This window comes from Triturus cristatus, chromosome 9, assembly GCF_964204655.1.
Source record: "Triturus cristatus chromosome 9, aTriCri1.1, whole genome shotgun sequence".
In the NCBI taxonomy this organism is placed as follows: domain Eukaryota; kingdom Metazoa; phylum Chordata; class Amphibia; order Caudata; family Salamandridae; genus Triturus; species Triturus cristatus.
Window position 1 is genome coordinate 645,761,997 of NC_140592.1, and position 27,237 is coordinate 645,789,233.

Consider the following 27,237-nt stretch of genomic DNA (forward strand, 5'->3'; position numbering starts at 1 on the left):
ACCAGCCGTTTTTTAAAATCATTCAGGCCGCATATATTTAAAGTACATAGCTGTATTTTTTTCATTAAGTGATTTGAAAACTTGGCACTAAACTAATCATGCCTGTATCAAACATGGACCCTACTACCTCCCAAATAATAATATTTGTAAAGCTGGGATCTTGTCTCAAACAGTGTAGCAACAACAACAAAAACATCAATGCTGATTTTTCTTTACACACCCCCACCCATGCCCCGATAGAGAGCTCCCCTCCCAACCCCCCCTTACCCTTCCCATGAAGCAAAGGGACACTAGTCCCAATAGATGGTGAATTGATCTGCCACCTCCCGCCCCCCCCGAAATCTATACCATATCTTAAATATGACCCCTCCGTGCCTAGCCTATTCTACCCCGGCTGAAAGAGAAGGAAAAAAAAAGAAGAGTAAGAAAAGAGAACCTTCTATGTTGACACCCAGATTCAATTTCGCTAAAGATTAGTGGAACAGAAGGATGGAAGGATAGAACTAGATAGATCCCATACATTATAAATCCCAAAAAGCTCAGAATCTAAAAAAAACAGCTAATCGTTTATAACTTATGCAAAAATTCTTTGGCAGTAGATTCTTCAGTAAACACTGATGCCCGTCCTTTAATAATGATTTTAAGCTTTGCAGGGTTTTGTAAGAAAACTTGCGCTCCTTTTTCCTGGAATTTCGGGATCAGCTGTCGAGATCTCCACCTAAGATCCACCGTTGATTGACAAAAGTCAGGCCTCACAAAGAATTTGCAGCCCATGGCGTGAGCTCTCTTATTAGGGCGAGCCAGATCAAAGAGAGCTTCTCGAGCGAGAAAATGATTTAGAGAGATTAGAATTGCTCGGGGGAAAGAGGTTTCTTGAGACATCGTTTTCTTCTGAAAGAATGGAAATCGGTGGGCCCTCTGCACCTCTAATTTCCAGTCCCAGCTGGTGATTTCAGGAAAGGCCTCAGACAAAAGTTCCACTACAAAGTCATCTTTGTGAGCGTTCAATGCTGTAATTTCTTTTCTCTGAGACGCTACTTCATCTTCCAGTGTTGATATCCGCGTTTCGGCATCACCAATTCTTATTGCAGAGTCGGCGCATGATTTGGCAACCCTACGTAGAGAGTTCTGTAGTTTTTTTTAACGCGTTCTGTGTACGAATGTTTTCTGCTTGCGCCTCTGCTCTTTGTGCCATGATAACATCGTAGATAGTGTTAAGCGTAATTTCCTGATGCTCCCGATCAGAGGAACCCGAGGTTGTGATTGATTGTTGTGCCATAGAAGGCTGGTTATTGATTTGGGGGTTTGGGGAGTCTTGATATGCATCTCTCGAAGAGTCGTCAGACCCATGTAGACTTCCAGTAGCAGAAAGCTGTCCTTGCACTTCATCCATTGATATTTGGCCCAGCTTAGACGTCAAATCCACATCATCTTCCCCCCCCTGAACAGCCCTCGCCGAGCCACTCTTTAACCAGGCTTTCCGTAGAGGAACGGTCAGACATTGAGAAAAAATCATCCCCTACCGACATTTTATCTTGAGCCTCTATGCTGTAGCTCTCTGAATAAGCACCAGGTGCATGACCCCCCGAGACATGTCCATGTAATTCATTCTTTTTCAAACCGTCAAGCGATTTCATACCTGCTAGAATCGGAAGCACGTCTTTAGGAACACCTTCAGATTGCTCGGCTCTCGTTGTCAGCGGCGTAATTGGCACTTGCGGAAGGACTACAGCTCCCATAATGCCGTTCTCCGTTAGTCCGACGTTAGACACCGCGTTCTGACAATGAGGCTCTCCCAGCGATATCGTTTCATCCACGGTGAGGGGCGAGGCCAATGGTTGCGGGATAGTAGCGTGCATCACAGGTAGTTCCATGTTCTTACCAAGTACTTTGTTGTCCCGAGCTTTAATAAAGAGAGAAGGAACCTTAAGCTTGGCGGCCTCTGCGGGGGAAGAATACTCTTCTCTGGTCACAGAACTGACCGTAGCCCCCTCCTGCGATACTGCCGATGTTTTCTGGACCGAGGCATCTCCAGTTGCTGGGCGCATTTTCGCCGGCGGGAGAGATAGCTTAGAGCGTGGGCCCCGGTACTGACCTTTGGGTGGCATAATGTCGGGCGGTCGTAACTTCGGCTCCAAAGAAGAAAATATAAACCTCTCAGTCAGGCGGGGGCAAAGACGATAAATGAGCGGTGTTTTGTACTGGCGCTGCAGTAGCCACCAGAACATCACGTAGTTAGGTAGAGTATCAGGCACTCATTTTCCCGAAAAAAAAAAAAAAAAAAGGAGAGTCCGGGAGGAGAGCAGACCGCTCACACAGCCAACTGCTTAGCCGCCATCTTGCTTCCCTGACCTTCTAAAACCTTTGTAATGAAGTGCTGCAGAAATAGTTCTAGGTGCAGGGGCATTTTTATTGTCAATACAAAGGTGGAACCCACTATAACATTTCCCTATTTAGGTATTTTATTCGACAACAAGGGGACATGGCACCAGGCAATAAAGAATAGGAGCTTATTTTTTATGAAAGCTACTGCAGCCCTTTCCAATTTTGCAAGAAAGCTGGGTAGAACACCACCTGTGGAACTTCTACAAATATATAGGGAAAAATGTACCAACATAGCAATGCATGGTGCGGGTGTGTGGGGTTACCGGGATACTAAATCTATTCAACAAGTAGAGAATGCCTTTTTAAAATATCTTTTGGCGGTTCGGGATAGTACTTCCACCTATGTATGCCACTCAGAACTAGGATTACCCTATATTTCAGACCTAATAAAAATCCAACCGGTCCAGTTGAGGCACAGGATCTGGACTGACTCCGCGCCCGCCCCCCGGCTCCCCCCATCCCCCCCCTCCAAACATATTTAATTGTGATATACTGAAAGATAGTCTTGCGTTCGATCGGGCCATGGAAATCCCATGGCTGAATTACATAAAACATTTTATAAATGACATTGGCCACTCTGAATATTTTAACAACCCTGGGATTTTACATTGTGTTACCAGAAAACATTTAAAAAATGTTGTTTGACACACATGGAGGCAAGTAGACTTAGTACCGAGGCAGTTAAGCCATCGGTTAAGTTGAATCAACTCATACTTACTTCTTATGGCATACAGATGTACTTAAATTACACATTAAGCGGTTTCGATCAATTTGTTTTAACCCGTTTCAGACTTGGTCTCTATCATCGGTTGATAACTTTTCCCGAACCAAATGACTGGTCTCCTACACTAAGTAGTTGCCCTTGTGATAAACAATCTTCAATAAATAACTATGCATGTGGTTTTATTTTGTAAATTTAAGAAATGCAAAGAAAAAGATGGATCTTACCTGTTTTACGATTGTTAGGGTTGAGACAACTCAGGCCAGCTTTTTTAGCATTGCAATTTTTAGATGATGAATGTTTCGCAAAGTCGATAGCATCTTTTTTTAAAAAGCATTGTTATCTTCAGGAAACGAATTGCCACATGAAATTTACTGGAGAGGATAAAACGGATCTGTAAATTATTGGAGGAACTAATCATTGTATCCCTGAGTAATGTATTTTTTAAGACAAAGGGTGTATTTTATAATTATGTAATACTGTTGTTTTAAATTGTTTGCTTTTATGATTTTATCTACAAAAATCGAATAAAGCTGGCATTGATGAATTGATGGATATATGTAAGTCACCCCTACTGCAGGCCTTACAACCCTAGGGCAGGGTGCATTATATTACATGTGAGGACATATCTTCATGAGCAGATATGCCCCTGTGATGTCCAAGTCGCTTCTTGGACATTGTAAGTGAACAGGAAAGCCATCTTGAGTATATGTATTGGGCACTGGTAATTTAGTGTTCCTCAGCTACATGATGGCTTCACTGTAACCAAAGATGTTTGGTATATAAATATTGTATTAATAAGCCTACACTGATTCCAGCGATGGATTTATTAAGACATGCACCCAGAGGGTACCTTAGAGGTACCCCTGAAAACCTGCCAACCACTAGTGTACTGGCTGACTGGTGTAGACCAGCCTGCCACCACAGACTGGTTTTGGAACTCCTGCAGGTGAGAGCCCATGCTCTAAGAGAAGAAACAATGCCTGCTCCAGCTGGATCTGTTGTCACCTCCAAGCAGGAAGGTTAAGTGATCAGCATAACCAGGCAGGAGGCTTCAAAGGTCTCTGCCGCCTTTGATATGCAACCCAGGCTTCCCCCAAACAGGGGAAATGCCACCCCTGCCTGGGGCCCATTTGGCACCAGCACAGGCAGGAAAATTAGCTAGTCCGAAGGCATGTTTACTATCGGGCCAGTTCCACCTCTAAGGTGGGCTTCCCGATGTGATCACTAAAACTAGAATTCCACTTTCTTGGATTTTGGTGTAATTAGGTTTACCGGGTCAGGGTTATGCCCACTTCCCAAAGGAAGTGGTCGTATATGAGGTGTAGTCACCCTAAAGGTGGGTAGCCCATTGGCTACGGCCTGTCACTCCCCTTGACACTCCTACATTGAGTATTTTGGTGACATCCTGGGTGCCAGGAACTCCGATTCTACTGACCCAGAAGAAGAGGACAAAGATGAGCCTCTGAAACGAGAACTGAAGACTGGCCTTGAACTTTTAGACGCCAAACCCTGGCTGCACCAGTCTTGACAATAGTGAAGATACTGACTCGTCCTGCAGCTGAAACTCTACCAAGAACCTTGGTAGACTGCCCTTTGCAAATTGCCAGAAATCTCACTTGGAGTAGAGGAGCTACTTACTCCCTTGCAGTCTGCGGTCACCAAAACAGCAGAGTCCTTGTACATAGCTGTCTAACCCCCCCCCCCCCCCCCCCCCCCCCAGGGTCATACTGACACAGCAGCCGCCCAAGAAGAAGTCACCACTCTCTGGAAGGTCAGATTTCTCTCTCCGCCAAGGATGAACCAGAGCACCAATACCCAGGTTACCAGACCCCTTCCAGCAACAAAAGCCCGGTTTAGGCCAATCCAGACTCAGCCGAACCGAGCAGCCTTCGAGGGACGTCGGCACCACAGAAACCCACTTCCCGAGTGGGACAGCTGTTCTGATTTTTGCACACTCAACTCGATAACTGCAGCTTGTTTTTGTTTGTAGGTGGCCCCGTCTCTCCTTTAGTGTAGCGCATAAGGCTACCAATGTGACCAGCACCTTTGCACGCAGACTCCCCAGGGGAGGTAAACTGTAGCTGCTGGGAATACTTTAGCCGTTACCAACCGACCATCTGATACCAAGAAACCTACTGCAAGTACCAGTATGTGTCTCTTTCTCCCATGGGAGAGCCTTGCGCGTAAAGACTCATTTAAGTGAACATTTTACATATTTTAAAAAGTACTTACCTGCTTACTAAGTTATCAAAATTTATATAAAAATAAGACTTCTTTCTCTAACTTGGTTTTGGATTTGTTCTTTGTGTGTCTAATTTATTGCCTCTGTGAGTACAACAAATGCCTAGCACTACCCTCTGATAAACCTAAACTGCTTGCCTCTGTAAACCAATAAGGGTTGCCTGGAATCTATACAGTGTACCTTTCCATTATATAGAGATCCAGCTTCCTACACAAATGAACTGCTAATGTTTTATTCTAACCAGGAGAAATATATTTTGATTTTCTTGCAGGTGTGGGCTGTCTGACCCAGGTGGTAGAGAACCCTTGCACTGTTGTTTCCAGTCAAAGCTCCCTGCCCAACAGATCGGCTGCACCATCGCTGACCAACAAAGGCAATAAATTACAGTACTTTTGAATTGTAGCCACGCTAAACTGAAACTCCACAGCTCACCCAGTCGTTCTCTGCATGTCTGTTTTGGACTGTTATGATGGTGTTAACATAACTACTGTGAGTTAGGTAATTATAATACAGTTAATTACATGGCCGAAAGTCTGATTTATTGCATGATGCACATGTTGTCTTATGGAATCTATTTTTGCCTTCATTTTCATTGTTTATTTAAGTCATTTGTCAGTAAAATTTGGATGTCTTTTTGCATGATTTTTTAAATGATTTGAAACATTGGAAGAGTAACACATTGTCAGGCCCCGAAACACATAATCTTCCGCTTGCTTTTGCAACAAAGATTTAATGATGTCATAGAATTTGACCTCTTTATTCGACCCAAGTAGTAAGCAAGTCAACTCATTCTTAGTAATATTTGCTTTCACATAGACAAAATATTTCTCACTTGTCTTACTACTAGCTTAGTGTATTATCACATGCACGTATCACGAGTAAAGTTGGAGCAGAGTCTATCACATGACACCCTTACCATTGGCATGCTTCAAGGGCTACGGACTAAACGTTCACATGCCAGCACCTGTCAAAGACCAGTATGGTTAGATAAGGGTCAGTCACATGACAAATTGGCTTCTGAAAGACTGGTTCAGTGTTGCATTACTGAAAGAGTAGAGCTGGGCAAGTTCAATCACATGTCTGGATCACATCGGAAAGGCTGGAAGTGGAATTAGTTATGTCCGTCTTGCATCACAAAGGGCAATCGAATTGGGGCACAGTAACATCACATACACATTTGCATTTGTGGCTTCTTCCTAGCACTACTGTATCACATGAGAATTAAGACATAAAAGGCATATGTGTAGAGAGCACATTCACCTGAGGGTCTCATGGTGCAATTGAAACGCAATTGATTTTTGTTAACAAACTAAGTGGTACTCATTTTTATCAACCTCAAACAAATAAAAGGCTTTTAGGTCCTACTGGGATTTGAACCTGTGACCATGCGGCCAAACGTACCATCTGTGCAGTAGAGTCACAGGTCCCCTGGGCTACAACCCCCTTTTTAAGGCAGTCATTATGATAAGTTAAAATCTCTATACCTAAAAATGTACATTCCACTCTTTGAAAACACAAGGTTGCATAGAGACATGATTGGTCTAGAAACCTAACATTGTTATTCAACCAGTATGTGCACCAGTTGACAAATTGTTACGGATTAAGTACAACTAGAAGAGGAACAGATGTAAGTGCTCTTCTTTCTAGAGATACTGCTGCCTGACCAGAAGAGTAACCATTTCCTCCCACTGTTTCCCAATGTTCTGGACTTGTCCAGAGAGGTTTTCAAGGAACCCACTGCAACAAAATCTATAACCCTAAGGGTGGAAAAGAAATACAGTTTTTCCTCGTGAGATCCACCAGATGTTCAAACGTGTGATTTCCCCCATCCACTTATTAATGGACATTTGTTGGATCCGATCGTCTCAAACTCCACCTAACTGGTAATAGGAGACCCGAACCCGGTCATTTGGTCTGACCACTGTATTTTCCTGTTCAATGTCCCTCTGGCCAGTCCCATGGTGACCCGTAAGGAGGTGTTAAATGTAAAACCAGAAAATGGGTGATGGTCACCCCGAAGACCCTCAACACTGAACTTTCGACTGAGGGCACTCGGCCTATAAACGACATTGAGTCGGTCAACCAACATCTCGAAGAGTGGATCATGGGGGCCCTTGATAGGATTGCACCATTGAGGGAACATTGCACTTCCCGCTCCAAACCATCTGCAGAATGGTTTGAGGAGCTCCTGTTACGGAACAAAATCCTGCAAATGTCTAGAACGTATATGGCGTAAAGATTTCAGTGGCATTAGTAAAGCCACCTACCTGAAGGAATATCACAAGCTTACCTGTACCATGCAAAGCAAATTCCACATCCAGTTCCTCCTGAAAACTCTTCCAAATTGTTAAATCCCCATCATCTCTGGAACGTGCATCTGCCCACATAGTTCCATCCCTAGAGAGCTGCCACCTGATTGCCCTCTTCTTTTAAGACAGTCGCAAACATTTGACTACTTCTGCCAAACAATAAGAATTCCAGTGACAAAAGGCCTAGTTTAATGCCCCAGCCCATTACGATGGCCTCGCCACTTTCACTCTGCCCTCCCTAGATGAATTTCACACACTCCTCATTATATTTAAAATCTGGATCCCTTTCTGATCTATCTGTTCTGAGAATCCTGGTCCAGGGAAGGAGACTATCGTTCCAAGGTTGAGCAATCAGCTCAACATCTCCTTCGCAACTGGAATAGTCCCTACTTGGGGCCAAATTGTGAGATTTTGACATAGCGGTGCAAACTGCCGACCACCGCTCCGTCAAAGCTTGCGCTGTCCGCCAGCCAGACGGACTACGACTTATTCGGAGTCTGGCAGGCAGTGTGGCGGTTTTCCTTGTGGTGCCTTTTAAAAAGTCACTGCAATGGGATCGCCTCACAAGGTTCCGTAGGCACACACCGTGCAGGAACCTATGTGCATGCACACAGGGGAGCACATGTTATGCGCCCCCTGTGTGGATCCACATATGTCTGAGGCACGGGGGGGGGGCTTGTAGGGCACCCTTTGTTTTCTCTCTGCCAGGCTTTTCATGGCGGTGAAAACATCATGAGAGGCCTGGCTGGCAGGAAACTCGTAATATGCTTGGTGGTCCCGCCAAGAATATTGCAGCCTTTGACCGCCGCTCCTATGCCAAGGAACGGTGGTTCCCTGGTGGAGCCGGCGGTCCTAGTGCGGTTGGACTGCAAGCGTCTTAATCAGGCTGGTGTACCGCGGGTGCGGCAATGACTGGATCTGCCACCGCTGCACCACCACGTGTCTGGTAGTGCGAGGACTACCAGACTTGTAATCTGTTCCTAAGTGAAAGCATGTTATTGTAAAACCTCTCCTTAAAGAACTTGTAATAGATCCGTCCCTTCCTGAAAACTTCAGTCCCATCTCACTTGTCCCCACTTTTTCGAAAATTGCGGAGAAACATGTTAATGCTCAGCTGATAAGTTTCATGGAATCAAATAGCATACTCCACAAATCACAATCAGGATTTCTTGTTCAGTACTGCATCGGCCTTACTGCCTTCCTCCAAACCTCTTAGATTCTGCGCTGACCGAGGCCAAACGGCAGCTCTGATTATGCTGGACCTCAGTGCAGCATCCAATACCATATCCAATGGCCTCCTGATAGAAGACCTAGGAAACTACTGTATCAGGAGCCTAGCCCAAACGTGGCTGGCCTCCTTTCTCCATGACCGTACCTTTCAAGTGGACAAATTGTCTTCGACTCTGGAGTGCTTCCCCTATCTCGGAGAGTGCCTCAGGGCTCAATATTGAGCCCTACATTGTTCAATCTTTACATGCAACCCTGGCTGATGTCATTAAGTGACACAATGTCACCATAGTGTCCTATGCTGATGACGCACAGCTTATTGCCACTCTCTCAGGAGGAGGAGGGGGCTGCACCTCAATTTAAATCTTGCCTTAAGGATGTTGCAGAATGGATGAATAGGAGTTGCCTAAATTTGAACGCTAATAAAACGGAGGGACTCGTTGGGAAACAACCCTCTGTCTGGTCATCAGCTAGGTAGCCAAAGTAACCTGGCCCTCCTCCAGACCCTAAGCACAAAGTAAAAAACATGGCCTTTCTGTTTGACTCCAACCATACTTTTGACAGCCAAATATCCTGCATGGCTGGGATGTGTTTCGGCACTCTTAAGACTCTGGCCAAAATCATGGACCTCCTTTTTATATCTTTCATGAAAACGATTGTTCAAGCCCTCTAATGTCCGAATTGGACTACTGTAACATACTTTGCATTGGAGCCACACAGGGCAGATTAAATAAACTACAGAGTGCACAATTCGGCGGCACACCTCCTGTTGAAACTTGCAAGGCGGGCACCCGCGGGCCCTGCCCTGGAAGATTTCCACTGGCACCACTGAAGCAATGACAGTACAATGTAAGTACAAGCGAACCCTTCTGTGAACATGGAAGTGGAAGAGGAGGGGGTCCCAGGGAAGGAATCCATGCAAACAAGTAACTGCTCAGAGTTCCCTCCTACAAAAGTCACCGGTGGGAGGGAGAATCTGAGGATTACTAAACAAAAGGAATAAGGTCTCTGACAAATATATACAAAATATCCAAGATGTGGCTATGGCAGAGTTAAAGCCCCCTCAAACAATATCTCTGAAAAAGGGAGACGCATTATCGACTACAACAGGAAATGAATGACCTATTAAGCAAACAAGCTATAGAAGTAGTATCACCACATGCCTCAAAAAATTCTAAAAATGTTACCAGACCTGCAGGTCTAGTGACTTGAATAATCTTCTCAACCTAACTGTAATGCCTTTGACCCATAAACTGGTCTCAAATTGTATGATTCTAGGCAAATATTTGATTTAATTGAGTTGCTGTTTTCTGCATTACCACATACAAGAGCACCTTCAAATATGTTGGTTTAGCATGTCTGCTGTAAAACGATTTAGTTTGAATTAATAGACTATACACATTTGCTCCATGTCCAATAAGAATGCAGACCACGTATATAGGGTACATATGACCCCTGATTCGTCTTAGTTCTCAAATAGCATTTTCATGAGGATGGATAGGTATGTTACTCAGTTCATATTTAAAAACTCGCTTTTATTTAATGTATTAATTAAGCATGATGTGGTAGCGGACCGTCATTTACAGACACCACATTTCCCAATGAAGTGGCTACCAACTTTCAAACTAACACGGAGTTAGATGCTAAAACTATATAACATAGTAACAATGATCTGTGGAAATAAGGTTTCAAAAATATTTTTCACATCACCTTAAAGCAGTGGTTCGGGGACCCCAGGGGGTTTGTAAAGCCTACTTTGGGTCTGCTACTGCCTAGAAAAAATGTAAAGTTGAAATTTTTAAAACTTTTTGTAAATATGAAGGCATTTTAAAATTCGGGGCTAAAAATTAAGTTGGTATCCTCAGATGGATTTCTTCATTGAACTGAATGTAGTATGGACAATGAGTGGCATCAATTGAATTTGGAAAATCTCCCACATCCCCATATAAATGAATTATTTTTTATTTTGTTGTGAATTTAAATAAAATATTTCATCATTTGTGTATTTGTTTGATGAATGCTTGTTTCTGTGTTTTACATTTGCAGTTCAAATCATCACAAATACTGAGGCCCGGGGTCCTCCGCTTCCAGTAATAATTAGTTGGGGGTCCTCTGTTTCCAAAAATGATACAATTGGGGTCCCCGTGTTCCAGTAATGATTAAGTTTGGGTCCACAGAAGTCAAAAAGTTAAGAATCACTGTCTTTAAGTTTTCTAATTTGTTTTAATCCTTTTAAAATCTTTATTTCCATTGCACTACAGAATTACCAAAAATTAGCTTTTCTAATGCCGATATATTTTGAAATATTTCTACAGTTCATTTGCAAGCTACTGAAATGTGTGTTAGGAACAAATGCTGACATCGGGCATTGCATTTTACACTCCCTGTACCAATGCATGATTGTAAAGCTGTTCACTTTATGGAGTCGTTTAACTTTGCCGTCGGAGAAAGGAAAGTATACAGAAATCTGTACGATAAAGTAAGCAGCAAGTCGTGAAAAGACCTAAGTGACATTTGACCTCCGTTTTTGAACGGACAGCCAATATGACAAGATTAAAACAAGATTTAACGGCATCTTTATTGTACATTCGTTTTCTGAATGAACAAAACACTAGTTCTTTGCCAGCTCTCTCTAGAACAGAGCTGTAGTTCCAAAAATAGCTCACACTGATAAAATCTCACTTGCCATATTAAGTGGGTAAGTAGATATTTCAACACCTGCACTAAGGGAAATACTCACAGGGGTCAACTCAAATTATTTTCTAGTACTAAAACCAGGCAAGGCACTAAAACCAATACTAGATCTAAACTCTGAACAAGTCCATTATAACTCAAATTCAAGATGACATCTCTTCAAGAAGTCATTCCTTTTGTAGGAAAAGGGGACTGCATGGCAACTATAAAACACAAGGGTGCTGACCTCTACATACCAATAAACAATCGGCACAGACAGTTCCTACGGTTCATAGTAGCTAAGATACACTGCCAATTCAAGGTTTACCTTTCAGGATAAAGTTAGCACTGTGGGTATTTACAAAATGCCTAGCCATGTTGGCAGCTCACCTCAGGCGAAAGGGCATACACATCTACCCATACGTGGGCGACTGGCTACTAAAGGTAAGTATGTTCAGCCAATGCAAGGACAACATCAACAAGGATATTATACAAACTGGAGTTCTCCTTCAACTACGAAAAGTCATCACCAAGACCAGAAAGGAGGATCATCCTTCCAGGGGCAGTCCTAAATTCAGAGACAACAAGAGCCTTACCTGTGGACAAGAGGGTCAAGGCGATGATAGGGCAGAGTCGCCTCTACAGCAAGGGTCAATGTCTGACAGTGAGGGCAGTGGAGAACATGATGGCCTCTTGTATTACCCTAGTGCTACATGCAAGGCTACACAAGACCAATGCAAGAATGGCCACAACATCAGTGGTCACAGGCATTGGGAGTTGGGACAATCTAGTGGTTATTTCTGACAAGGTTTAGAAGGAAATGCAATGGTGGAACCTGCAGAACATCACAGTAGGAAAATCATTAAACCTGCCAACTCCCTCAATGACCATCACAACTGACACCTCCCACACAGGTTGGGGATCTCACATGCACAAGCTAAACATCAGAAGTCTATGGAATTCCGAAGAAGCAGTACAGCATATAAACGTGTTGAAGTTGAAGGCTGTCTTCCCAGCACTGAAATCTTTTCAAAAACATCTAATGGTAAGGAAGATACTTGTTCAAACGTAAAATACCACAACAATGTTCTACTTGAACAAGTAGCAACATATCTACTAGGAGAAGTAAACACAAAAGCGGACAGGCTAAGCAGTCAAGAAAACAACATACACAAATGAACGAAAGAAATGAGTACTGGTTAAGATCTTTCAGTTTTGGTGAACACCACAGGTAGACCTATTCTCCACGCACAAGAACGCAAAAATGGCAACGCTTTGCATTCAGGTTTTATAATCCATAATTTGCGAAGAATGCCTGGTTGATAAAATGTCATTAATCAAAGGGAGAGTGGACTGCACTGTTTTTCTGGCACATGGGTTAACTTGAGTGACAACCCGAAACCCTCAAACTGTAATTGCCACTGGTGGTGTCAGGAATCACCACTATGTTGTTTAATTGTATGCTGTTATCATCAGGTTTGACACCTAGGTACTCTCTTCCCGGGGTGAAAACCACCTCCATCCGAGGGAAGGTACTGGTTGGATCCATACAGTGATTTGTAAAATTACCTCGTATTCCATAAAAATGTGAGGTTTAATAGGTGAAGAGTATAGGGGTAAGATTAAAAGGTGAAGTGGTGACAGCGTTGGGGCGTGCTATTTGTCCGTAGCATTACACTTGAATGGTCAATGTGTTTCTGCCTCAGATGCCCTAACGGGTCCAGGCCTCTATCAGGACCTTCTATTTGTAGTAGTTGACAGATTCCTGCTGCAGGCGTATTATTATGCATCCCTAATTGATTTACTTGTGCGTCTTCTTTTGGTTTGTATACTTGGGTGTTGTATAGGCTTGTGTTGAGCCTGTAACTGTAGGAAAAGAGAAATTGAAAGGGAGTCAAAGAGACCAGTGATTGGATCGGACACCATGTGGCTTTCTTGATTACATTTATCCCTGTGCGCATATCTGACATACACAATGTGACTTTTTTTTTTCTTTTTAAATGCTTGTGCATTCAAAATTAGTATGTGCGAGACATACTTGGACGGTTAGATCTTTTCTGTGTCCAACTAGGATATCTATTTTTTGTAAGGCTATGGACATTTATCTCATCCGAACACCTTCACCTTTTAATCTTACCCCTATACTCTTCATTTACATTAAACGCCACATTTTTACGGTCTTGGAGGTAATTTTATAAACCTCTGTACGGATCCCACCAGTACCTTCCCTCTGAAGGAGGGGGTACTCACCAAAAGAAGCAAGTACCTGGGTGCAAAACCCAATGATGATGCCACACAATAAAACACCATAGTGGTTATTACTTACACTGCCAGTGGCAATTACTGGTTGAGGGTTTCGGGTTGACACTCTAGGTAACCAAGGCACCAGAAAAAACAGTGCTGTTAGCTCTCCACACGCTTCGCCCTCCCTCCTTTTTGATTTCCTTGACTGTTGATAAAATAGTCTGCGAGATTTGCCTACATTTTACCACTAATCCCTTTTTATACCGCATGTTATACAAAACTGCAGGCAAGAAAACATCACTTTGATCCTGAAAGCCTCACAATGTGTTGGACAGATCTAGTTCTCATATCTAATAGAGATATTTCAGGGAAAGTTGATAAAACTCCCAATGCATCGGGATTTGTTGACAATACAGGAAGGTCAACTATGGCATCCGGAACCAGACACCCTCCGTTTTGACAGCGTGGCTCCTCAGGCTTTAGAGTTTGGTCTCCTTAACCTAGAGAAATGGAAGTTCTGAAAGAAGTAAGGAATCCAACAAGAAGTTACAGCAGCAAGTGGAAGAACATCTTAAACTGGTGCAACAAGGAAGGAGACCACAGGAATTTGCCACCCAATACCACCATGATCCTATACCAGAGCGCCTCTCCAAAGGGGTACTAGGCAGAATTTTCGTCACCACACCAATGATGAAACGTTTTCTGAAGGGAGCGATAAAGGTATTGTCCCCAAGAAGTGCACCCATGCCCACCTGGAACCTGAATGTGGTGCCTACTCAGCTAATGAAATCACCTTTCGAACCAATGCTTACCCCACAACTCACTTTCTTAACCTTAAAAACACCCTTTGTAAGTGTCATCACCTCACTAAGAAAGGTTAGCAATATACAAGCTCATGTGGATGGATGATGCACAAATGTCATCACCCCTGCAAGTGGGATTTAGAGAGAGTTCAATTACCATTGACCAAATTTATACTTATTCTCTGTAAGTGTACAATCATTAAAAAAGAGCATAGCTACATGGTATTTGCGGATCTACATGCTGCGTTTGATCTCATCCGCAGAGGGAAATTATGGGCAGTCCTTGAGCCTATAGGTGTCCCTCAGAATTGATTGCATATTATTATTAGATTCTACACTGGAAACTATGCTCAAGTAAGATGGAGACATAGGGCTGAATTAACTGAGCAAATTAAGGTGGACAAGGGAGTGCGACAAGTCTGTGTACTAACCCTGACCCTGTTCACCCTATATATTAACAGGTTGATTGAGTCTGTGGCTGATTGTAATGGTGATTTGGCCATTCTTGCAAGGCATAAAATAGTGTCAGTACTATTCGCTGATGCCACCTGGTTAGTTTCTAGTAATAGTCATAGTAGTAGTAGGATGTACTTAACTGTGTATGAGCAGCAACAAAAGAAGGAAGTTGGCTGCAGGTTCCTTGGATATATGCATATTCTAAAGGGTTCTGGAATGTTTTAATGTTCTATTCTATTACAAGTGTTTGCTGCTGTGTATGGGAGCAAAGAATAAGTTGGGCATAATGGCCTCCGTGCATGAACATAAAATCCACATAGATCATTCAAAGGGAGGTGAAATTGGGTAACACCTACCTGGATCGAGTGAAGCAATTGAACTATTTGGGTATTAGATGTACAAATACTTTATCTTGGTCACCGCAAATAACCAAGAGCCAAAACTTCAACACACAAGTTTTGCCATATCCAAAAGGTTGAGATCTTCAAGATTCAGGCCAGTTTTGTGCAGAAGAAATTTATCGGGCAACGGACATTGGTGCCGCACTGTACTGTGCTGAATTTTGGGGTCTAAACAATCTTGACAGCATGGAAAGATTAGAGAACACATTCATGAGATCAGTGTTAGCTCTCACCCGTAACATGCCAACCCCCATGCGATTAGACCTAGGCCTAAAAAACATAGCACATGTGGTTGCATTCTGACCCTTGGCTTTCTGGCTCAGAATATGGACAAACGTTTCATCCCCTATGCTGCGAGAGTCATCTTGTGAGATTATTGTGCTAAATTCGAAAGGAACCATGCCTTGCTTACAGTATTTCAAACTATTGTTTAGTACATTAGGAATGACTGATTCATGGTTCAACCAGAGCACATACAGGAAAAAATCTTTTAACTGCGCAAAGAAGTGATATTGGGACCATATAAAGGCTCAGTGGCTAGGTTATACCACTGTAGAGGATCTAACTGGTAGATTCTTGGAATTTAAGGACACACCAAAAGGGTAAGACTTCCTAAATCAAATTGACACCCTTCCCTGGCTAAACTCTGTACTTAAGTTTGGTGTAGTACCCTACCTCTAAATACGTTGCGCAGCAAATGGTCAGGCTGTAATCTTTCTTCAAACTGTCTCGCTTATTTGTCTTTTTGTGAAACATTGGACCCATTTTTTGTTTTAGTGCTGAAAGTATGCTGTTATCAGGAAGACCTGGCTAATACTGGGCTGCCGCACATTAGCAACCGGGCACTTGAAGGATATTCTTAAAATCCTCAAGAGCGACAGTACTGAATGGCTAGTGTTCACTCTGTACAAATATTTATTGTTGCTTACTGGCAGAAAGGTAGATTTAGAAAACAATTGGCCGCTTTACGATCTGTTTAGTATAGAGGGGTATTCATCTGAGTTCAGCCAAAGGAAATTTACTATTTGGAATTTTGTAATATACGTAGGAGTTCTGTCAATGTTGATCACCATTACAACTAAATGGTATGTATTTTTTGGCTCCAAAGTTATTGTTATGATGTCTTTGCATAATGTTGTTTGCCCTAGATTAATTGAACAGGCTGCTCTGATTCTCACTTTTTGTTTTAAAACTACTTGTATTACAAATGCACTATTAACATGAAGGTGGTTGTTACTGTTTTATGGAAACAAATGTACAGATCTTTAGTGCTTGTATGTAGCTCTGAATTTATTGATTTTGTATTTTAATGTACTTTCATGGTGTTCTTTTAAAAACCGAATAAAGAAATACTACTACAAGCTCACTACACAAGAACTCTATCATCTGATACACAAGGACAAAGTGATGAGAACAAACCCAGGGTTCATCACCAAAGGTGGTAACAAAATTCAATGTTAATCAGGCCATCCACTTACCAGCATTTCTTCGAGCATCAAAAGACACAGATTGAGATGCCCCGTCACACACTGGATGTACGAAGAATAGTAATGTACTATCTTGAAAAGACAAAAGCCCATCAGAAGAGGAGAACAACCCTATGTATCCTTCGCATGTTCAAGGAAAGGCTCTCCTGTCACCAAAGGAACTTTCACAAGGTAGTTGGTACAGATACTACAATACTGTCACAAGACAGAAAGAAAAACACTCTTAGAAAGACCACAGGTGCACTCAACAAGGAAGAAGGGAAAAATACTTGCCATCCTAGGAAGTGTGGCACTGGATGTTGTGTGCCACAGCCACATGGTCATCAGTACCCACTTTCCCAAATCATTATTGTGTAGACATCTTAGTCAACAACGAGACAGAAGTGGGACAAAGCATGTTTAAAAAAAACCAAAACATTTTTTATTGATTTTCAGGGTTTCGCAATACAAATAACACCATATTAAACGTTTGTAGCATCCTTATTCTTTACATATCGCACCTTGGTTCGTATATAATACAATTCCGTCGCTACATAGATACATTCTTTTGTACCCTAGGATAAGTGTTCCAAGTCCTGCCGGGGTATCCACCCCCATTATTAGTTATGTCTTTGCAGTGTTTATGCCTTTGAAACAATCCCCAACTCCCCCCCCCCCCCCCCCCCCATTCCATCCCCGTCTCACTTTTGCGTCTGTACCCTGTGCGTTTTGCATTTTCGATTGTATACTCAACCCATTCTGTGTAGATATATTATACAACACCTTTCCCATGTACTATCAAGAAAAATCATCTGGCGCCCTTCTTTGTGGTCAGTGATGTATTCTGTGTAGGGTCTTAGGCTTCACCTACCGATTTTATCGCTTCCATCATTATATCCCATTCCATCGCTATTGGTATTTTTCGCAGCCCCTTAAGTTCTTCTGTACGTAATGCCGCGCTCTCTGCAGCGCCCCATTTCACCGTTTCCGAATGCCATGTCAGTATGTCTGGGGGTCTCCGCGATTTCCAGCGCATAGTTATATTACGCTTTGCTAGAATGAGCGCTAAATCTATAAAGCGGTATTGCACTTTATGCCTTGAGGCTTGTTTGTGGAGCCCCAAGATGCATTCCTCCAGTGTATTCTGTATTTCCCGGTTAGTCGCCTCCCCTATCTGTCGGACAGCGTCCCAGTATCCCCGCACTTTGGGGCAGGTCCACAACATATGCAATAGGCACGCTCCCTCTAATAGACATCGCGGGCAGTAGTGTGGGGTACGCGAGAACATTCGATTTAATTTGTGTGGGGTAAGATAAGCACGATGCACTATCATTGTCTGTATGAATTTGAACTTTGCGTTCCTAGATGTCTTCCGTGGGTGTTCCAGTATCCACGTCCAGTCTCTTTCCGCGATGGCTCTACCTATGTCCCTCTCCCATGCATCCCTCAGTGTAGTAAGGTCGGCTGCCGTATGTGCGCTAATACCGGTGTTGATCCATCGGATAAGGTGTCTACCTCTCCCCATATAATATATCGGCCTAACTAGCTCATTGGTTATGGGTTACTGTCTTTGCGGGGCCCAGTGTGTCCTAATGTATCTGAGCAGTGCAGCGTGTATTATATATAAATGTGCCGGGGCCCCAGTTTTATCTACGAAGGTGTCATGATCTAATAATGTGCCATCGCCAAAAAGATCTGCCATCGTGCTAACTCCTGCATCCAACCAGGGCTTTAACCTGCCTTTCATAAGCGTGCCTCCTGGTAGGGGAGTCCCCAATAAGGGAATGTTTCCTGCGTATGCTGGGGGGCCCCGTGTGTAGTGTATCGCTGCCTTCCAGCAGCAAAGCGCCGTGGCCAACAATGGGGGAAGGTCGCCCCGTGGTCTACTACCCGGTAATAATAGCTTATGTAGCACGCCTCTATCTATGTTTGCCATTGTGAGTCCTATCTCCTGCAGGTTACATCACGCCGTCCAGTATGATAGCCATTGTAATTGGCTAGCATAATAGTATGCTCTCAAATCCGGGACACCCAGGCCTCCCATTCGTGTGCTTACTTGTAGCTGCTTTAGACTTGTGCGTCGCCGGCCATTTCCCCAAATAAGTTCAGTTAGCATCGTGTTCAATAATTTAAATGTGTTCTGTGGTACTTTTAGCGGTAAGTTCGTAAAATAGTATATGAGCCTCGGTAGCACCACCATTTTTGCTATGGCGATCCTCCCCATTACAGAGAGTGGCAGTGCCGTCCAGAAACCTATGCTGGACCGCAGGGCCCGTATTGCTTTGTGCAGGTTTCCCTCTAGCATGTCTTCATGTGCTCTATATATTTGTATGCCAAGATACTTGAAGGTATTCTGGGCCACCTCCAGCTGAGCGTCTCCAAAGGCCACACTGCTGGTTTCCGCATGGTCTGTGAAGAAGAAAGCATATGATTTCCCTACATTTATTGCTAGACCAGAGATCAGCTCAAATTGTCGGAACATGTTGTAAATTGGGCCAAATGGCGCAGTGAGGTCCCGGAGATACAATAGGATGTCGTCTGCATATGCTGAAAAAAGATGTGTCATATTCCCTAACACTATGCCCCGGTCGGTGAAGCCATTACGCAGTGCAATTGCTAATGGTTCTAGTGCTAGTATGAAAATTAGAGGGGAAAGAGGACAGCCCTGCCTGGTCCCTTTATGTATGAAATATTCCTCAGAGATATGATTACCAGTTCTTGCTCGTGCCGTGGGGGCCCTGTAGAGTAATCGCAACCAGGTGATATACCCCTCCGGGATTCCAAACCTTGCCAGGGCCTGGAACATGTACTCCCAGCTGATAGTCGAAGGCTTGTCTTAGATCAAAGGAGAGACAACCCGCGTGTGGGTAAAGGTTCGGGGCTTCCATCATTAAGCAATGCAACTTCCTGATATTTAAGGACGTGCTGCGTGCCGGGAGGAACCCTGTCTGGTCAATGTGAATTAATCCAGGCAAAGATGGTAGCAGTCTATTAGCTAGCACCTTGCTTAGTATTTTATATTCCGTGCTGAGCAGGGACAATGGCCGATAATTGGCCATACCCGCGTGGTCTCTCCCGGGTTTCGGGAGGGATATTACTAACGCTTGTGCCATTGTGTTCGGTAGAGTCCCCTTGTCCCACACTACTTTATATAGCGTCTCCAATTGCGGTACCAGAGCTTCTGCATATGTGCTATAGAATTCTGCGGGCAGCCAGTCTGTACCAGGGGTTGTATTACGCGGGAGTCCCTTTAAGGCTATACAAATCTCGGCTTGGGTAATGGGTCCTGTGAGATCTTTCTGGGCCGTCTCTGTGAGTTTGGGGTACGTTAGGTTAGAAAGGAAGGCTTCTGCACTGGGCGCAGGGGTTTGGTCCGCCACACCGTATAATGTAGTGTAATAGTGCCTAAAGGCTGTGTTGATGTCTTCCTGCGTAGTGAGCTTCGTCTCATCTGCCAGCGTAATTTCTGGTATAACCTCTGCCGGGGGGGGGGGTCCCGGAGTATCTTGGCAAGTAGCGCCCCAGATCTGTGTGCTTCGGCGTGTGCTCTTTTCGTGTATGCATGATAGTCCATGACCCGCAAAGACTCCAAGAGCTCAGCATGTCTTAGTCTACGTTTGTCACGGCCTCCTGCTCTAATTTCCCCATTCTGCCTTCCACTTCTATCAGCGCTTTGTGAATTTCCTGTCTAGCGCCTACTACTGCGCCTATCGCTTTGCCCCGGATCACGGCTTTAAAAGCATCCCATTCTACGAGTCTACTCGTCGCGGTGTCATTTTCTGCAAAGTACTGCTCAATGGTCTTCGCTATGTCGCTACGGAATACAGAGTCTTCCAACAGCTGTGGCCATAGTCTCCATGTAGGCACTGGTGTAGGGACCCTCCCCCACACCAAAGTCATTTCCATCGGGTTGTGATCCGAGAAAGTTTTTGGCAAATATGTAGCCTGTAGTGTTTGCATTGCTATCCTATTGGAGCAGTATATTCTGTCTATTCGTGTGTGTAGGTCATGTACTGTAGAATAGTAGGTGTATTCCCTGTGCGTGGGGTGTCTCATCCTCCAAACATCGCATAAGTCCCATCCAGTTGCCCATCTGCCCAATGCTTCTGCTTGCTTATGAACACCTACACCGTGCAGTGGCGGATGTGACCTGTCTAGCGTTACATCCATGACAGCATTGCAATCTCCCCCCAGTACCCATGGCTGCGATTCCCATCCCACCAGTGTTCCATTCACTATATCCCAGTATTTATCTTGATCAAAATTCGGAGCATATACCATTCCCATGACTATTGGCTGACCATCTAGTGTCCCTCTTACAAATATGTATCTTCCTAGCTTATCCACCCTCTGTTCCAACGCTGTAAATGGGACTCCATGTCTTACCCAGATGGTGGTTTCCCTTGCGTAGCTGGAGTAAGAGGTGGAAAAGATCTGTCCTCTCCATTTTGTCCGTAATTTTGTCACCTCGCTGTCAATCATGTGAGATTCCTGCAAGTATACTATTTGCGCCTTACGACGTTGTAGCTGCGCATGTATCCTATGCCGTTTCTGCACGGTCCCCATACCCACTGATGTTCCATGTTATAATGATGTATTTACCCTGCGTTGTCATGTCGTTTTCTTTGTGTTTTTGGGGAGACCCATGTGTTGAATAAATAAAGCAATCTTACGCCTCAGCGCCAGACTGTGAGACTTCCCACCCCCTCAAACCTCCCAATGCTCGGTCTGGTCCTCCAACTATACCAGACCATACAACTTAACTGTAACAATAAGGACTCAATGGTCGTGTATAGCGCCTTCGCCATGTGGGGGACATCGCTAGCGCCCGTCATGCGGTGCATTCTACTAACCAATGAGACGGTAGAGCTTCTACGGACCCTAGGCCAAATCATTAAACCACCTTGTACGTGAACCAGTAAAGTTACTTAAAGTGTATCAAAGCCCTTTGTGTAGTTACATTACATATATGTATTCTTATACTTGCAGGTACAGTCATCCATATAGATCTTTGATAACTTGTGGGGTTACGGATGGAAACAGGGCCAGGCTACCCTCTGAGTCCGATCCGTGCGTTGCCTCTTCCTCCGAGGTGGTCTTGGCTGTTTTGCTCGAGTCTTGCGTGAACGTGGGCGCCGCCACAAGTGCCTGAGATTTGTCCTGCTGCATCTGTTGCATTGTGAGGTATTGTCGTGCAGGAGTCCGGCGTGTTTTTGTCGTCTTTCGCCTTTGGGATCTCCCTGGTCCTGCCGTGCCCTTCGCAGTGGGTTGAGCGGCCGCTGGCGCAACATGTGCCATGTCCATCACCTCTATCCACTCTTCCGCATTGCCTGGGCTCTCGAAGAAGTAGGATTTTCGGTCATGTATGACTTTCAAGCAGGCAGGGAAAAGTAGTGCATATTTCAAATTTAAGTCTCGGAGTTTCTTTTTGACTGTTAGAAAGGAAGAGCGCTGTTTTTGGACCATCATTGTATAGTCTGTATTTATAGGTGGTGTCTCCCGGGCTTTCTGCAGGAGGGTGTCTCTGTCGCGGAAGTTCAGTAGTTTCACAATTAAGGGTCTGGGTGGGGCACCCGGCTTCGGACGGCCCGTATGTATCCTGTGCGCTCTCTCAATACAATATTGCGTGGAGAGTCCTTCATTTGTGACATAGTCCCGGAACCATTTTTCCATGTAACTGGTCGCATCGCTCCCTTCGCTTTTCTCCGGCAGTCCGATGACGCGGATGTTGTTCCGTCTGGCCCTTCCCTCTGCGTTCTCCACTCTGTCCAGCAATGTGGCCACTTGCTCCAGTAGTTGTGCAATCTTGGAGTCCGCCTGCGATTGTCGAGGGATCACTTCTACTAACGCTGCAGCATTTTCTTTCACCTTGTCCGCTAGTTTTGCGTGGTCCGCTTTAAGCAGGTTAAAGCCAGTGGTGAGGGTACCGATTTGAAGCTCTATCGCTTTCCGGGAGTCGCGCACCTCCTGCAGGATAAGATCCAGCTTATCCGCGTGTATCGGTGCTGCAAGTGTTGTGGCGTTGCCAGGATTGCGGTGTGTCGCCGCCATCGTCGCCTCTGGGCCCGCGTTGTGGTATCCTTGTTCTTGAGGCTTCGCCCCTTTGCGTCCCATGCTGTCCTGCACTCCGACTATCGGCCCTACCAACGTGGCGGTCCCCAGGTTCCGGCTCAGGACTCTTTTGGGTCAATCGCGTACCCTCTTCCTCGATTTCCCGATACTCTGCCAGCTGAGACACTAATTATCTCATACACCGGCCTTATGCCTCATAATATTCCTGCTATCTCCTCCGCATGCACTCTTGTCAATTGCGCCTGGCGGTAGGACTCCGCCGCCCCCGCACTGCCGCCGTCGTTCCACTCCAGGGGCGCAAGGGCCGCAGCAGCGTGTGGCTGCACAGCAATCAGCCCCACCGGGGTTCCTCTTTGGGGGCCCGTCAGACGCACCGCCGTCGCGTCAGATCTGCAGCGGGGGCAGTTCCTGCGTGTTCACCTACATCCAGTTACACCACGGGGGCTTGCCCGTTATGCTCCGTTGTCCACACCCGATGGGCTCCGCACATGTATCCCAGAGCAGGTAGTTTCACTCCCCTCACCTCTCGCATCTCGTTCCTGCCGGGACCAGGCCACACCACACCCATGGCCTTGCGCAGCCGCCACGTCCGCCTCTCCTCACTCGCCACACTGCATCATGTGGGGGGGTGCGTTCTCACCGTCCTACCCGCCTCTCTTCCCCCGGCAGAGCAGTAAATCCACCAGAGCCCGGACACGATCTCTCAGCTTCGTGGGCCGTAGTCAGCGTCACTCCGGCAGCGGGCCGCCTGCGTCACGGGGCCGCCGGGCGTATATCTTTCGTTTCGGGCGTCCCTCCGACTTCACCGGATCGTCGCCGTCGACCCCCGCTGATTTCCGCCGCGTGTTTTGGGGGCTTCCAGGTTCTTTCCAGCCCACGTTCACAGGATCTTGATGGCCCGGGTCCGGAGCTCCTTTATCAAGCAGCCGCCATGCTTGGCTGCTAGCCACGTCCCCCGGGACAAAAGCATGTTAAACTATCTGTAAACACACTCTAAAGAACTTAGCCTTCCCACAGGGCAAAATACCGCTATATAATCAGATGCACAGCATGTGAATCCAGAAATGATTCAGGCTGCAAAATGAAAGGTTACTTATTGGTAGGATTGGCTTTCAGCTTTTTCTCTCTCCCTCTCCCTCTCCCTCTCCCTCTCCCTCTCCCTCTCCTCTCCTCTCTCTCTCCCTCTCCTCTCTCCACCCCCCTCTCCACCCCCCTCTCCACCCCCCTCTCCACCCCCCTCTCTACCCCCCTCTCTCTCCCCCTCTCTCTCTCTCTCTCTCTCTCTCTCTCTCTCTCTCTCTCTCCCTCTCCTCTCTCCCCCTCTCTCCCCCTCTCTCCCCCCTCTCTCCCCCCTCTCTCCCCCCTCTCTCCCCCTCCTCTCCCCCCTCTCTCCCCCCTCTCTCCCCCCTCTCTCCCCCCTCTCTCCCCCTCTCTCCCCCCTCTCTCCCCCCTCTCTCTCCCCTCTCTCTCCCCCTCTCTCTCCCCCTCTCTCCCCCCTCTCTCTCTCCCTCTCCCTCTCCCCCCTCTCTCCCCCCCTCTCCCCCCCTCTCCCCCCTCTCCCCCCTCTCCCCCCTCTACCCCCTCTCCCCCCCTCTCCCCCCCTCTCCCCCCTCTCCCCCCTCTCCCCCCCTCTCCCCCCCCTCTCCCCCCTCTCCCCCCTCTCACCCCCCTCTCACCCCCCTCACCCCCCTCTCCCCCTCTCTCTCCCCCTCGCCCCCCTCTCCCCCCCCTCCCCCCCTCCCCCCTCGCCCCCCCTCGCCCCTCTCTCCCCCCCCTCCCCCTCTCTCCCCCCCTCCCCCTCTCTCCCCCCTCTCTCCCCCCTCTCTCCCCCCTCTCTCTCTCTCTCTCTCTCTCTCTCTCTCTCTCTCTCTCTCTCTCTCTCTCTCTCTCTTTCTCTCTCTCCTTATTGGGGTCATGGACTCTACTTCAGTTGTGCTGTGTGTAGGAAACCTGGTATTTTGTTGCAGTTGTGCCCCCACTTTTTGCCCCATTTAGAACTACTGTATGCTAGATTTCGACTGAGGCGCCAGTGCTCTTACCTTAAAAACAAAGACCTACTCAATTGTTCACCAATTGGCAAGGACTTTATTACCCCTGTAAGTCCCTAATAAATGGTACCCCTAGTACCCAGGGTAAGGGTACTAAAGAGAGTCCCTTAGGACTCCCTAAGGGCATGCAGCCTGCCATTGCAGGATGCGTGAACGGATGGAAATCCTCGTGAAAACAGGACATGACACACTCCCTGTGTGCCTTTCCCAAGTATACTGCTTGTATTTTATGCAAGACACCCTTACAGAAGGCTTTATAGCCCTAAAGGCAGTGTGTAATATATAACATGTGAGAACATATCTACATAAGCAGATATGCCCCAGTGCTATGTAGATAATACAAGTTGAACAGGGAAACCATCTTAAGTATATGTACTGGGCACTGGTCATTACGAGTACCCCACTTACGCGATGGCTTTACTGAAACCTATGGTGTTTGGTATCAACCAACTTGTCTTAATAAATCTGTACTGTTCCCAGTACTCTATTTCTTATGACGTGTACCCAGAAGGCACCTTTGAGGTGCGACTGCCACCATAGATAAGTTTCTGACCCCCTGGAGGGGAGAGCCGGCCCACTCAGAGGTCAGAAACTATGCCTTCTCTGGCAGGAGGTGTTTACACCTCATCCAGCTGCATAGTTAGTGATTTAGCATATGAAGGCCATGGGCTTTAAAGCATCTCCTGCCTTTGATATTCAAACCCGGCTTTCCTCAGACCTGGCGGGTGCCACCCTCTGCCCTGAGGCCCATTTGGCACCAGGACAGGTGGGAAAATTTGCTAGTCAATCAATCAGTCAGTACATTTGTAGAGCGCCCAACTCACCGGTGAGGGTCTCAAGGAGGTGGGGGAGGGGGGGGGGGGTGCTGCTACTGCTCGAACAGCCAGGTCTTGAGGAGTTGAGGCCATGTTCACATTCAAGCTTGTTACACCCCTAAGGTGAGCTGCCTGAAGCGAACACAAAACTAAGGGTTCCATCATCTTGTTTTTTGGTGGATCTAGAAACTCTTGGACAGGGTTATGCCAACTCCCCACAGGAACTGGTCATATAGGAGGTGTAGTGGCCCCAGGGGTAAGTAGTGCATTGGCTACTACCCTTCTCTCGCCTTTACATCCCTAAAGTCTGTTTAGATGGCCCCCTGACACATGGAAAACAGATCAAGTCAAGACTTCGACTAGTGGGAACAGAGTAAGACTAAGAAAGACCGAGCGAGCGAGAACGAAAGACCTTCACAAAACCCTGCTAACCTGCTTGTCCTTTGCCAATCATCAAGGCCGATTTCACAAAGAGCTGAACACTCTCCCAAACCCTTGGAGGACCATACAGCACCCCAACAGCCGGGAAAAATGTCACTTGGAGTAGAGGAGCTACTTCCCTGCACCAGCAGGAACCGTCTGCAGCTGCCTGGTCCAGTCTTCGGTTGACCCCAGGGCCTACTGAGGGAGCAGCACCCCAGGAAAAGGTCTTTGTGCTCCAGGAGGTCAGATCTGTCTCCTCGCCGTGTTAGGAGATGTTTTACCCCCAGCAGCCGCCCTGCACCGATTCCTGGGGAAGCAGAGCAGTTGCTACAACCAATGCTTATTGCGTGACCACCGGGTCCATCAATGCAGCAGTACCTCAGTAAGAGTTCACAGTGCTCCTCTGAGTTCTGCCAGACTGGTTCCTAAGTTTCCTCTTGCAGCCTCTTTCTTGCAGGTACTTTCTCCCATTGACGTTCCCAGCTACCACCGCTGAAGGCACTTCTGCACTCTGACACCCCAAAGCAGGGAAACTGAACTCTAGGTGCTTTCTTGGACCTTGGCCCCTACTCGTCCAGAAGATCACTCCTGTAGGTCATGTGCAAGTGACCCTATGCAGTGAATGTTTCTCCCATAGGATAGCAATAACACGTTCGAGCCTCATGCCTCAAATCTGACAGCTGTAATTTTCTACTGTTGCTACTGTAAAATGTGATAATGTCTAAAGTACTTACCCGAATACAAAGATCTTGGTGTCTAAACTTATATTTAAAAAGTTATGTTCGAGGCATATGAGCTGCAGATTACACACTGTGCATAGATCGCTATCTTGGGCCCGGATGTTTGCACTTGTTTTTGTCTTTGAAAGTCTTTGGAATTCACGAGGTATGTGACTCCTCCTTTGGATCATAGTGCGCATGGGCATCGGCTCCATCCTCTGATTGTTTTT

At 46.0% G+C, this 27,237-nt stretch overlaps 1 protein-coding gene across 17 annotated transcripts in view; it reads left to right on the forward strand.

Moving 5' to 3' along the window:
* CLASRP (CLK4 associating serine/arginine rich protein) overlaps nt 1-27,237 on the forward strand; it is a 900,118-nt gene that overhangs the window by 58,249 nt on the left and 814,632 nt on the right. For 5 of the 17 annotated variants that reach the window (XM_085625697.1, XM_085625689.1, XM_085625687.1 and 2 more), the window contains exon 2: nt 5,623-5,840. The exons of 5 other annotated variants lie outside the window; for them this stretch is intronic. The gene's annotated coding sequence lies outside the window, so the exon portion shown is untranslated. Of the gene's footprint in view, nt 1-5,622; nt 5,850-27,237 lie in introns of all 17 variants that reach the window. 7 more of the 17 variants (XM_085625696.1, XM_085625686.1, XM_085625684.1 and 4 more) reach the window with 2 other exon arrangements.